This window comes from Camelus ferus, chromosome 31 (genome assembly GCF_009834535.1).
Source record: "Camelus ferus isolate YT-003-E chromosome 31, BCGSAC_Cfer_1.0, whole genome shotgun sequence".
NCBI classification, from domain to species: Eukaryota; Metazoa; Chordata; class Mammalia; order Artiodactyla; family Camelidae; genus Camelus; species Camelus ferus.
The window spans coordinates 17424341-17437804 of record NC_045726.1 but is presented as its reverse complement, the minus strand read 5'-3'; positions in this window follow the sequence as shown (position 1 = coordinate 17437804).

Sequence of the window (13464 nt, the reverse complement as noted above, 5' to 3'; positions counted from 1 at the left end):
ACTGTGGTTCTTGAATTCTTTCCTGTATGAAGCCAAGACCCACACTTGGCAGGGTGCATCCAATGGGACCCAACCAAAACCTGGGACACAGCCATCCTTTTGTGCCACATTTTTTCCCTGTATCGTTTGGGGAGATCTGCCAGTTGTGAGCCTGCCTGCAATTGTTAAGGTTATCAAACTTGTAGCTTTAATACGCTTTCTCTCAGGCAAAGCATGCCACCCCAAGTAGCAACTGGTGCTCATAGAATTTAACAAACGATTCCATCCCTGAGGTTCCAATAAGCAGAGAAAGAAAGAAGCAAAGATGACAGAGGCCAGAACCTGGATAGCGAAACATCCAATGATTTAAACCCATAAATAGCAATTTTATAAGACAGGGCCTGGCATCCTGCTCTGGCCTCAGTTTTGGTCCCTGGAAAGGGGGTAGGCAGTTTCCTGACATCAACCCGTTACCTGGATGCCTCTGCTCTGAGAGAGGGTACGACACGCTTAGTGCCTGGAAGCACATCAGCAAAATCCTTGCCTCTCCTGGTAAAAGCCACCTGCCTGATGAATACCCTCTGCACGCACCACGAGGGGCCGGTGGAGTGCGGGCAGGGGCTCTCGGTGAGGAAACGTGAATCCAGGACAGAAAAGGAAGTGTCTTCCTGAGCCCTCTGCACTGTATCAGATTTCCTCACCACCTCCTTGTTTTCCTCCACTCTGACCTGGCAGTGGGCGCCAGCCCCTCCGCACCCCGTGGCCCAGAGGGGAGTTCAAGTCCCTGCGTCTGTAGTTGTCCCGCCTCAGATCTGACCCTCTGTGCTCAGTGCACAAAGACGGACCGAGCAACGGGCTCTCTGACCCTCTGTGCTCGGTGCACAAAGACGGACCGAGCAACGGGCTCTCTGACCCTCTGTGCTCGGTGCACAAAGACGGACCGAGCAACGGGCTCTCTGACCCTCTGTGCTCGGTGCACAAAGACGGACCGAGCAACGGGCTCTCTGACCCTCTGTGCTCGGTGCACAAAGACGGACCGAGCAACGGGCTCTCTGACCCTCTGTGCTCGGTGCACAAAGACGGACCGAGCAACGGGCTCTCTGACCCTCTGTGCTCGGTGCACAAAGACGGACCGAGCAACGGGCTCTCTGACCCTCTGTGCTCGGTGCACAAAGACGGACCGAGCAACGGGCTCTCTGACCCTCTGTGCTCGGTGCACAAAGACGGACCGAGCAACGGGCTCTCTGACCCTCTGTGCTCGGTGCACAAAGACGGACCGAGCAACGGGCTCTCTGACCCTCTGTGCTCGGTGCACAAAGACGGACCGAGCAACGGGCTCTCTGACCCTCTGTGCTCGGTGCACAAAGACGGACCGAGCAACGGGCTCTCTGACCCTCTGTGCTCGGTGCACAAAGACGGACCGAGCAACGGGCTCTCTGACCCTCTGTGCTCGGTGCACAAAGACGGACCGAGCAACGGGCTCTCTGACCCTCTGTGCTCGGTGCACAAAGACGGACCGAGCAACGGGCTCTCTGACCCTCTGTGCTCGGTGCACAAAGACGCACCGAGCAACGGGCTCTCTGACCCTCTGTGCTCGGTGCACAAAGACGCACCGAGCAACGGGCTCTCTGACCCTCTGTGCTCGGTGCACAAAGACGCACCGAGCAACGGGCTCTCCTACTTAGTCCTCGTTGCAGTCCGGCCTCGATGGCCGCCTCGCCAGCACCCTTGGTGCACACCTGCTCTGTTGAGCGTCTCTCTTGAGCATCCTGGCTGACCACTGTGCTCTTAGCCTCCTGGGATGTAGACGGCACACAGCTGGTTGCTTTTTTATTCGTTTTGAGCAGCTTTTTAGAGAGAAAGCGCTCATTTATTACTTCAACATTCCACTTATTGACATGAAAAGTGTGCTTCGCCTCCTTTCTATCACTTTATGGTAAGATTTTTGCCTTAAAACTTCCATCTTTATGTGTTTGCATTTGATCTTTGTTCACTTTGTGTACAGATGCTTGCTTGTGTCTGATTTCTGAAAACTGGGCAGTCATGTGTCTGGGTTAGTTGACTTCTCCTGGTTAACGGACTCTATTTATAAAACTGAGGTAAGTCTCAGTTTCTTAGTTTTAACTCAGGATGTGTCTGAAGTGTCTCATGACTCTATACAAGATGACGAAATTTTCTAAGAACTCTGCTATTTCCTCTCTCCATCACTTCTGCATGTTTGTCAATTATGTGATGCTTTTTACACTGTGCTATTTTATAAAATTTACCCTTCATTCTATAACCATTGTTCCCATACAGTTCAGCTTAAATTCTATCCCCCAAGCCTTCTTTCCACAGTTTTCTGGTTTATCTCTTGGTTTTCTGGACGTGCTCACCCCCAACCCTCCAAGAAGTTTTTGTGCTAGCTAATATTTGAATTTTTCTTTGTGAAAAAAACTGGTTTGTGTCATTGTGTGTGTGTGAGTTAATGACAGTTAATCTGGGGGTAACATTCCAGGTCAAATTTTTATTTTCCTAAAACTCCCCTATAGTGTTTCTGTTTTCTTCATTGAATGCGTTGTGGTGAGAGCCTCCAGCCAGCGTGAGTCACCTCCTTCCAGGCAGCTTTGCTTTTGCAGAAGGGAGGAGGGCTGGACACTTATCAGGTCCTGGGACTATTTCTTTACATTTAAAATACCATCACTATTAACAGTTCATGTTCTGGGTTAATCATTCTGTGACCATCTTTCCTAGGACATGGTGTGTCCTATAAGTATATAGAATTAATTTGTTTGCTTCAGTATATGTATATATACTGAAAACTATAAAACGTCGATGAAGGAAATTGAGGATGATTTAAAGAAATGAGTTTCAGGTACTAACTACTATATATAAAATAGATGTACAGCAAGTTCTTCTGTACAGCACAGGGAGCTGTTTCAATAATAATAATAACCTTGTAATAACCTATAACGAAAAAGAATATGAAAATGAATATATGTATGTGTGTGATTGAAACATGACGCTGCACACCAGAAATTGACATAACATTGTAAACTGGCTATACTTCAATAAAAAAAAATAATAAAAATAGAAAGAAAGGAAGGAAGGAAGGGAGGGAGGGAGGAAGAAAGGAAGGAAGTAAGGAAAAGGTATCTCATGCTCTTGGAATGGAAAAAATTAATATTGTTTAAGTGGCCAGCCTACCTAAAGCAATCTGCAGATTTAATGCAATCCCCATCAAAATCTCCATGACAGTTTTCACAGAACTAGAAAAAAATGTTCCTAAAATTTTTATGGAAATATAAAAAGGCCCAGAATTGCCAAAGCAATTCTGAAGGAAAAGAACAAATAATGCTGGAGGCATAATCTGTCCAATCTTAAAACTATACTACAAAGTTACAGTAATCAAAACATCATGGTCTTAGCACAAAATTAGATGTACAGATCAATAGAACAGAGCAGTAAATTCATAAATAAGCCAGTGTACACCTAGTCAATTCATCTGTGACAAAGGAAGCAAGACTATGCAGTGGAGAAAAGACATTTTCTTCCACAAGTGGTGCTGAGAAAGCTGTAAATCAATGAAATGAGAAAACTCCTTCACACCATAAATTCAAAATAAACTGAAAATGGTTTCAAGACCTAAATATAATACATGACAACATAAAACTCCTAGAAGAGAACATAGGCAAAGAATTCTCTGAAACAAATTATAGCAATATTTTTTTAGATCAGTCTACCAAGGCAAAAGAAATAAAAGCAAAAATAAACAAGCAGGGCCTAATCAAACTTAAAACCTTTTGCACAGCAGAGAAAGCCATTGACAAAATGAAAAGACAAATCACAGAATGGGAGAAAATACTTGCAAATGATGAAATCAGTAGAGGGTTAATAGCCAAAATACACAAATAGCTCATACAACTTAATATCAAAAAAAAAAAAGCCCAATCAAAAAGTGGGCAGAAGACCTAAATAGACCCTTCTCCAGCAGACGCACAGATGACCAAAAAGATGCTCAATATTTCAAATTATTAGAGAAACAGAAATCAAAACCACAATGAGGTATCAACTCACACCAATCAGAATGGCGTCCATCATAAAGTCTACAGTTAATAAACCCTGGAGAGAAGGCAGAGGAAAGGGAGCCCTCCTACAGTGTCAGTGGGAATGTGAACTGGTGCAGCCGCCGTGGAAAACAGCGCACAGGTTCATTGGAAAAATAAAAATCGAGTTACCATAGGATCCAGCAACCCCACTCCCGGGTACGTGTCTGTAGCTGAGGATAATTAAACATAATAATCGGCTGACCTTAAAATGGAGAGATTGTACTGGAATAGCTAAGTGGTGCCAATGTAATCACAAGCATCCTTCAAAGTGGAAGAGAGAGACAGGAGGGTGAGTGTGATCTGATGCGAAAAAGGTTTATCCCACCGTGTCTGCGTTTAAAGTAGGAGGAAGAGACCAGGCGCCAAGAGAGGCAAGCAGCCTGCAGAAGCCGCAGAAAGCAGAGGAGTGGGTTGTTCCCCCTGGGGACTCCGGAAAGGGACGGGCTCTGCTGACACGTTGAGTTTAGCCTTGTGAGTCTCATGTCAAGACTGACTTACACAACTGTAAAACAACAAATCTGTGCGTTTTAAGGCCACTAACTCTGCTGCAACAGAGAACACACACACCTTATCTCTGCAGAATGAAGAGGTCACAGAGGGCCTGTATGCAGAACAGAGTGGCCCAAGGCACCTCTCACCTCCGCCTGCAGAGAAGGAGCCCGCGGATCATTTACACGAAAAATGGGCCCGTTTGTCTAAATTTGGAAATGAAGTGGCCATTTTTCACCAGTCAGCACAGCTCTGGTCTTCAAGCACGTGCATCCATGTTTATGTTGGGGTGGTTGGAGATTTGTTTTTTTTTACTAAGCCTTGAAGAAAGGGAAAAAAATAAAAAAAAACTTTAGCATGGAGCATGCCCCTTCTTTTTATTTTTAAATTTATTTTGGAGGGGGTCGGTAATTAGGCCTATTTATTTATTTTTTTTAGAGGAGGTCCTGGGGATTGAACCCAGGACCCTATGCATGCTAAGTTATACCCCCCCACAAAACACTTTTAGCACTGAAATTCCAGGTTAACGAATTTTATCTTCATGCCAAATTACAAAATTGAATTTTGCTTTGAGGGATCCCAGGCCACTGCAGGACCCACTTCCTCTGTGACAGCTGCTAAACCATTTAGGGAGGAGTTACCGCTTTATTCTAAACACTTCTTTGTAAGAAGTCTTCAGCCGAAACAACCACGGCAGACCGCTCCTATCCATTGGGCATCTTTGTTCTTCCAGTTATAGCAGAAGGCAGATAGGAAGTACTCAGTACTTACTTACTCAGCCGAACTGGAAAACTTTTGCATAGTAAAGAATAGAAGCCTTGTTAGGACCATAATAACATAGAATTGTTCTGCAAATATAAATGGAGTTGTGAACATAACCGTATTCTCAGTCTGAACGGGTCATTTTACACATCCAGTGAATAGAGGAACTCCTCAGATTTCTGGGGGGGAAAATGAGAAATTGCTTCCTACAAGAAATGTACCTTATCAGAGAAATCAAGAAACCTTTTTTTTTCCAAAATTTTTGAACACAAAAAGGTAACTGACAGTGATGAGCTCTTATCTCAGTTAGAAGGAAAAATGTGAAAAAATACTAGGAAAAAAGTTGGAGGCTATGGGCATCATTAGAAGCGCTAAATTTTTAAAATTTATTGGACTAATTACGAGCAACTTGTAAATGAGCATGAGCTGAGTAAAGAGTGATCAGGCGGACGGTCTGGAGGTTCGAGGGGCTTCTTCATAAGTGTGTGTTCTACTCAGTCATCTCACTGGACGAGCCAGAGGGAGGAGACATCGGTGAAGGAAGGAGATTCAAGAGGGGTAGTTCAGAATATTCAGAAATATGCAGAGAGATTTAATTTCCGAGAGAAGGAGTACGAAGGTATAAAAGCAATGCTGAGTCAGAACAAAGGAGGGAGAAATGGAAAGGAGAAAAAAAGATGAGATACAGAAGTGAGGAAGAAGCCTGCAGCCATCTCATCTCCGACTTGCAGACCCCCACTCGAGGTGGTGGCCCCCCTGCTCCCAGCCTGGTCTCCTGTCCAGGGAGGGTACGAAGGACCGTCCATCAAAGCTTGCTGCCTCCCCACCCTGTCACCTGGGTTGAGGGGGTATGTGAAACATGCCTGGAGAAGCCCCAGCATGGGGGGGGGGGGCCGGGGCATAGGTCCCTTCTTAGGGCGAGGGCCAGGTCTCATCTCCCCAAACCCCGTTCTCAGTTTATCTTTACGTGAAGCTGGGGAGTCTGAGGACACTCATTATTTCACCAGCACGTATATGCTTTTGTTGAAGCAAATAATCAATAAACAATTTATAGTAAGAATAGAAGAAAGGTTTATTCTTCCCAAACTGAGGACTGTAGCCCAGAAAGCAGCCTCCCAGCAGCTCTGAGGGGCCTGCTTTAATGAGCTAAGGGAGGAGCCAGTATTTATGTGATTTTTTGTGCCTAGGAGACACATGTAGTTAAGCAAGTTTTAGCATCTTGCTAAAAGATTACTGCTTATCACAAAGAAACAGAGAGCTCAGGTTCATGACTTGGTGCCTTTCTATGTATGGGAAGATGCAGGAATCCGGGGTCACTGAAATTTTTCCATAAGTGTGCAACTTAACTATCTCGGGGCCATTTATTCAAAGCACAGAGTGCCTCATCCTGTTCTGTTTCCTCTTTTCCTGAATTGTCCTCCGAGCTGCACTGTCAGTGGGTGGTTGCAGTGGGTTGCAACGTAACCTGTTTGTATAACTCAGTGGTGAACAGCATTCTTTTCTGTGTGGTTAAAGCAGATGTACCGTGGATGTTGGGCCATAAGACAGGCTGTTTTCGTTGGCATACAGTTCAAGCCAAATCACGTGTAAGTCAGAATAACTCCCCCGTTCCTTAGCATGTGGAAGTTTCTCCCATTACTTTAAAATGAAGGTACAAAGAGGCCAGATCGGGGGCCATCAAATAGGGACAATGTAACAGAGAACTGACAAACAGTACTCCTTCCTTGTGGACTGTAAACACTTACGGTGCTTTTTAACCTCTCCCATGCAAGGAGCCAGTGGGATGTGGGTTATCAGGGCTTGGCCTGCAGTGAGCCATGTGTAAGCCCCAGGCCCACTCTTCTCTTGTGAGATTTTTACTAAGGTTCTGGAACCTTGAACTTCAGTTCTTCTTCCATAAAATGAGAGTCGTGTGGTTTAAAGGATTAAATGGAAGAACACACATAAACCACCCCAGACGTAACAGTGTATCACCTCTAGACCGAGCACCTGAGGACACAGTCAGTGCTGCTGTGTGAATTTCCTGGGGTTGCTGTGATAAGCTATCAAAAACCCTGATGGCTTAAAACAACACAAAATGTATCCTCTTGCAGTTCTGGAGGTCAGAAGTCTGGCACCGGTCTCACTGGGCTGAAGTCAGGGTGTTGGCAGGATAATGATTCTTCTGGAGCTCCTAGGGGAGAATTTGTTTCCTTGCCTTTCTGGCTTCTCAGGACCGTCTCGTTCCTTGGCTCATGGTCTTGCATCGCTCCTCACCCTGACCTCTGCTTCCATCGCCACGTCTTCTGTACTCTGACTCTCCTGTCTCCTTCCTTCCCTTGTAAGGACACTTGTGCTGGCGTTGAGCCCATCAGGATAATCCAATCTAAGATTTCCTCAACTTAGTCCCATCTGCAAAATCCCTTTGTCACATAAGGTAACGTAGTCACAGTTTCTGAGAATTGATGTGGACATTGTTGGGGACCATCATTCCGTCTGCTTCCGGTACTAAAACAAAATGCAAGGGCTGTGAGGCTTGAGAAAGTAAAAGCAAAGACGTAGTTGGAGAGATTTGAGAGGAAATAGTGAGTGTAATCCCCTCACCCTACACGGAGAGGGTGTGCGAAGAACGTCTGGAGACAGATCTAAATGGACCGAACAAGAAATCAAGGCTGAAGGCTATTTAAAGATGCTAGAAGACCAATAGAGAAATGGAAATAACTCATGTCAAAGATGAGAAGGAGCGGAGGACAAGTAGGTAGCAGGTTGAAAAGTGAGCTAAAATGTCATCATTAAGAATGTGCAGTCAGTGCGTGAAGTCTAAAGGGACAAAATGAACTGAAGAAACAGGGCACTTAGAATTATGGAAATAACCAGATTTAAAAATATTCTTTCTTGTGTCACGGTATCCATTCCGCCACCAGTTTGCTGGTTTTCACTTTCCTTTTGCTGGAATAAAGCAGAGAGAGAACGCACCTTTGGGGGTTCCCTGCTATTTGAAACCCTTTTGTTTGGCTCTCACGCAGCAAGGTTACAGCTCCCAGCAGTTGAAGAAGCTCCAGTCCGCTGGCCACGCTCACCCCGTAGCCTCCGCTGTAATATGTTGTTCCCTTTCTTCGAATCCTGGTTGGTGGGGTCTCCGTGGTGGGGAAGTTAAGCACATGTGCTCAGCCAACTGCACTCAACCAGACATTCTGGAGGTGCATCTCTGCCTGGCCTGGAACACTTTCCAGAAACCAAGGGCATGAACCTTGCAGATGGCAGCTGTGTGCATCACTGCCCCGACACCTTCACGCCATGTACTCTGGGGGCACGTTACAGCACCAGCTCAGGGAAGATCCCCTGAGGCTGTACTTAGAAAAAGGTCTATTTGTATGCATTAATTTGCTTTCTTAAAACCTACGAGGCACGGATGTTTTTGTGGAAAAAGGACTATGTAACAGACATCGGCAAGGGTGTTACTGGAAAGGGGTCAAGCGTGAATAAGAAAAAGAGGAACTCAGGACCTCTTCTGCCTTTTGCTATGTTCCTGTCGTTGGAAACGGTGAGACAAGCAGTAGCAGAGAAGAAGCTCCAGGCTCGGGATCTGACACAAGGTGACCGGCGCTTGGAGTCCAAGGGGCACCACTCACTCGTCGCAGTTACTGCAAGCAGGGCGCTTGTAATCATGCCTGGCACGGAGTAAACAGTCAGCCAGTGTTATCAGAGGGACAGAGAACCGATGGATTAACTATTAGCATAAATAACGTGCCCCGTCCAACCCCGCCCCCACCCCGCAGGCAGAAAAGCGGTCGTCAAAACTGTCGGGGCCCGAAGCCCCGCTCTGCCACCTGCTAGCTCTGTGGTCCTGAGCGAATCTCGTAGTGTCGCTGTGCCTCGCTTTCCCCCTCCGTGACATGAAGGTGGCAACACTGCTTCCCTGGTAGAGTTGTGGTGAGGGTGTAAAACGTTCTTACGGACAAAGCACTTACAGAGCTCCCAGCCGCGGTAGCTGCTCAGACATTTCTTGTTGTTGTTCTATTACCTTTTCTGAATTGCCTATTGTTTGTAAGTGCTCTGAAACGGCAGGTGCTCAAAGGGTTTAACATCTTTATTTGTGGTGAATAATTCATTCAATAGACGGCAGTAGGAACCGATGGAGGCATTGAATGAGGCCTCCATTCTGCCACGGGCAGGCGTCCGGAGAACCAGGGGAAGGGGTGAGGCCGATGATCCGGCCACAGAGGTCACGTACAGAGCAGCTTTGTTATCTAGAGAATCCCTGCCAGTTTGTTACAATAATCTGACATTCAGTTCTGAATCCTAGTAGCTTATAGATATAAAAGGAAATAATCTAGAAAAAAAATAAATTTTTTAAAACATCCTGTGACTTATGCAGATTCTTTAAATTGGTCATTTTCTAGACATTTGACCATATCTAATGCTGGACTGCATCACCATCCGCTCAGCAATGGTGACATGGCTCCCATTACAGGCATGTCAGTAACTTCTATAAACAGAGGTGAGGAAAAGCACAAACCTCTATCCCTTTTCTTCATTCGTAGACTAAAACGAGAATTCTAATTTTTTTTTTTTTTTTTTTTTTTTTTAGTTTTTCAAATGCCTTCCAAGGAACAATCTTCAAATTGTGCTTCCTAATGAGGCTGGATTTCATCTGAATCCGTGGCTATGCACTGTTCAGCATCCTCTCCAGGTACGTTCGGCCCTTTCCAGCTGAGACTGGTTTTTGCTCCAAGCAGTTGGGTTTTCACAGTTCCACCCCAGGGGAAGGAAGGGGCGCTGGCCTGAGACTACACTGCCCTCTGCTGGACGACAGAGGCCGAGTCAGGCAGGGAAATTGTCAGGAAAAACGTTCTTCATTTTTAATAAAGTTTATGAAGATTACACAGGTGCTTCTCATGGAAAGCAAGGTGAAGCTCCTACACTTCCAGAGCCTCCCACTCTTCAGAGGCAAACAGGAGGTCAGTGGTGCATGTGGAGATCAAGGGACTGCAAGTGTTACGCGGACAGCTGGATTCCAGCTCTGAGGATTCCAGCTGCGCCATCGTGGGCAAACAGTCAACCCCTCTAAGCCTCAATTTTCTCATCTGTGAAATGGGATAATTCATAAAGATAGCCAAAAATTAAAGAAGAAAATGTATGCAAAGTCATTCATTAGCAGAAAGGTGCTTAGTATTTCAATAAAAGTAGATTATCATCAACCTCCTCCTTTAAGATGTAGAAACTCCGAGGTCCTGACTGAAGGTGCCAAGGTTTTATCTGCTTAGGGATGGAGGAGGGGGGAATCCCAGGCCAGAGCTTCCCCCAAGGGTCCTGGGCTCCAGTGAGCTCCTTTTGCTCTCCCCCCCACCCCCCCACTTAGGCGCTGCCTCAGCAGACACCCTTGCCTGTTCAAGGAAATGTTGAGACGCTGCCTTTTCCCCGAGCAGAGCAGCACACAGGTAGGCACGACAGGCTTTGTCCTGCAGAGGGCAAGGTGGAGCTGGCACTGCTGTGAAACCGGGGAGAGCATTCCTTATGCCACGAGCAACTGGGTCGGGGCATCAAGGTCCAAAAACAGGGATCATCATCTGCTGACCTTACTGAAAAACAGGGAAGTTCATTCATTCATTTTATTTTTATTCGTTTGCAAGTATTCACTCACACCATTTGCCAAGCAGGTCTTGTCTGTATTCACACTGAAGAAAAGAACAAGGCGTGAAAATGACTCTCCAGTTGGGCTCTGCGAGACCCTCGGACACCTGGTAAGTGGGCTGGTTCCCCTTTTCTGCGGCTTGTCACACCCCCAGGAAGTGGCTGAAAACCTCACCAGGGCATTTCCATAAGATCCCACGTAGCAAACGGTCCCTCCGATGAACAAGTCTGAGCAGATGCAGGCTCACACTGACCTCAAACATCATGTCACCAAAATAACGTAGGTGCTAACAAGAGCCATCCGTGCCCTGTCTCAGCACCACGGATGCCCTTTCAGTGGGCCCCATAAGCACAGCCGCCAGCGCACATCGAACCCTCGGCACCCCAGGATCAGTACACAAGGATGGACCTAATCACCACTGCTAATGGGTTAGGACCGGAATTCCAGAAATAATCCCCGCTGCGTCGCTCTCAGTAGAGTGTTCAACACGTCCTGCACCCAAGATCTCATCAGATCATGGAAATGATCCTAGTACTTATCTTGAAAATTTTTGTGAGAAATCAGAGACACTAACTTTCAAGCTCCTGGTTGCCTACATAGACTGGGCACTGAGTAATGGGGACTTATGATATACATTATGTAGCCACCGTTATTATTTCACACCTAAACAAGATACACATGTGAACTGTGTGTGTGTGAGTTTACATACACACAGTGATGCACATAAAACACGCGGGCTGACTTTGTCTCTGTGTAGAAAATATTTAGTCTAATATTGGAAAAGAGGCAAGAATGTATAACCCTGAAATATGTTTACTTAGCTAAATAAAAAATAAAAAGATACTGCTTTGGTCATGAAGACTACTGCTTTTTCAACCTTTGAGGCAAGGAAAAAGTATATATTTTAAGGAAAGCTGTGGAGACAGCCACCACATAAAATGAGATTTAAACTTCTTTTGAAGGATGAAATCAATGCCTCTCTTCATTTGTTTTCTTGAGTATTCTGAAGAAATCAAAGAGGAATTATATCTATAGAAGCATGTGTTTTAGGTTGACTTACATTTTCGCAGTGCAAGAAGTTACAACCATGCTGTACAGATGCGCTGCTACCAACACACTAAGCAGCCATCAGCTTCCCACTGCCCCCCAAAAGGCACTGCTCTCTAGCATCTGCTACTTTCAGATGGGCGCGTGGGGACAGAACGGAGTCACTCCATGAATGAGGACAGAAGAGCAGCCAGCCTGTGATCTCAAGAAAAAGACTGTAGGATTCTGCCGCTTCCTAGCTGTCTAGCCCTGGGCACGTTCTATACCAAACTGTGCCTCAGTTTCCTCTGCTAGAAAATGGAGATAATAGCACCCCAACCTTATTTCAGAATTAAATCAGTTAATACTTAGAGTATAGTATGTAGTAAGCAATGCTTGTGAAATAATACTTTTGACTTTATATATTGGTATTTTACAAACATTTCAATTCAAAACAGAACCCAGGACCTTTTAGAGGAGTTGCACTTGAAAGGAAACTTTCTCAATCAAGAGCATCTATGAGAAACATAACTAGCATCATCCTTTATCATGACCCAGTGACTGTATCTGCCCTAATTTGGGAAGGAGCCAGGAATGTTCTCTCTCATCAGTTCTAATCACCATTGTATACGTGGTCTTAAGCATCAGCAATAAGGCAAGAAAAATGAAATAAAATAAATTTAAAAAAAAATAAAGATGAGAAAGAAAACTGCCTCTGTTTGCACATGACACAAATGTTAACATCAAAAATCCTAAGGAATTTATGAAGGAACTATTATAACACACAATGAATTTACTAAGATCTCAAGACACAAAGGAAATCTATAAGTTTCAAAAGTACACATATGTAGTCTTAATACGGGAAATAAAAGTTACAAAATCGATGCCATTTTACATTCGTGTAAAATGTGTAAACTACATAAACTAAGTTGTGCAAGACCACGTCTAGTCCCGCACCCAGATTATGGAAGGTCATAATCACTGGTGCCTAGTGCGCTCTGGACCAGCGTGTCTTTCCCAAGGTGAGAGTGGCAGCCGCATGCGTGGTCACATGGAGGACTCAAGGTGTCACCACTGGAGACACTTGTCTTTTCTCATTTTGCTGGGATTAAAGTAACACCCTTATTCTTTGGCGGACTAATACAAAATGGCTAGTTTGTGTTTTGAATTGTGAAAATGCATTACAGAGGTTTTGAAATAACTGTGTGTTTACTCCTGAAAACTGTTCTCTGGGTCGATATGGACACACTCTCTGGTCCCTAGAACACCAAAGACAAAGTTGGGCACAGGGTTCCAGGAGCACTGAGATCTGGGTTCATCTAGTGGTTCTAAAACTTCCTGCCTGTGTGACCTTGGGCACATTTTTTCACCTTCTCTTCCTCAGCGCCAACAGCTATAAAATGGAAATATTAATGGTCCCTACTTCACAGGCTACACTGAAGGAAAAATTAAGCAATACATGAAAAGATTTTAGCAAAGTGCTAAAATTATTTATAATTTATTTTA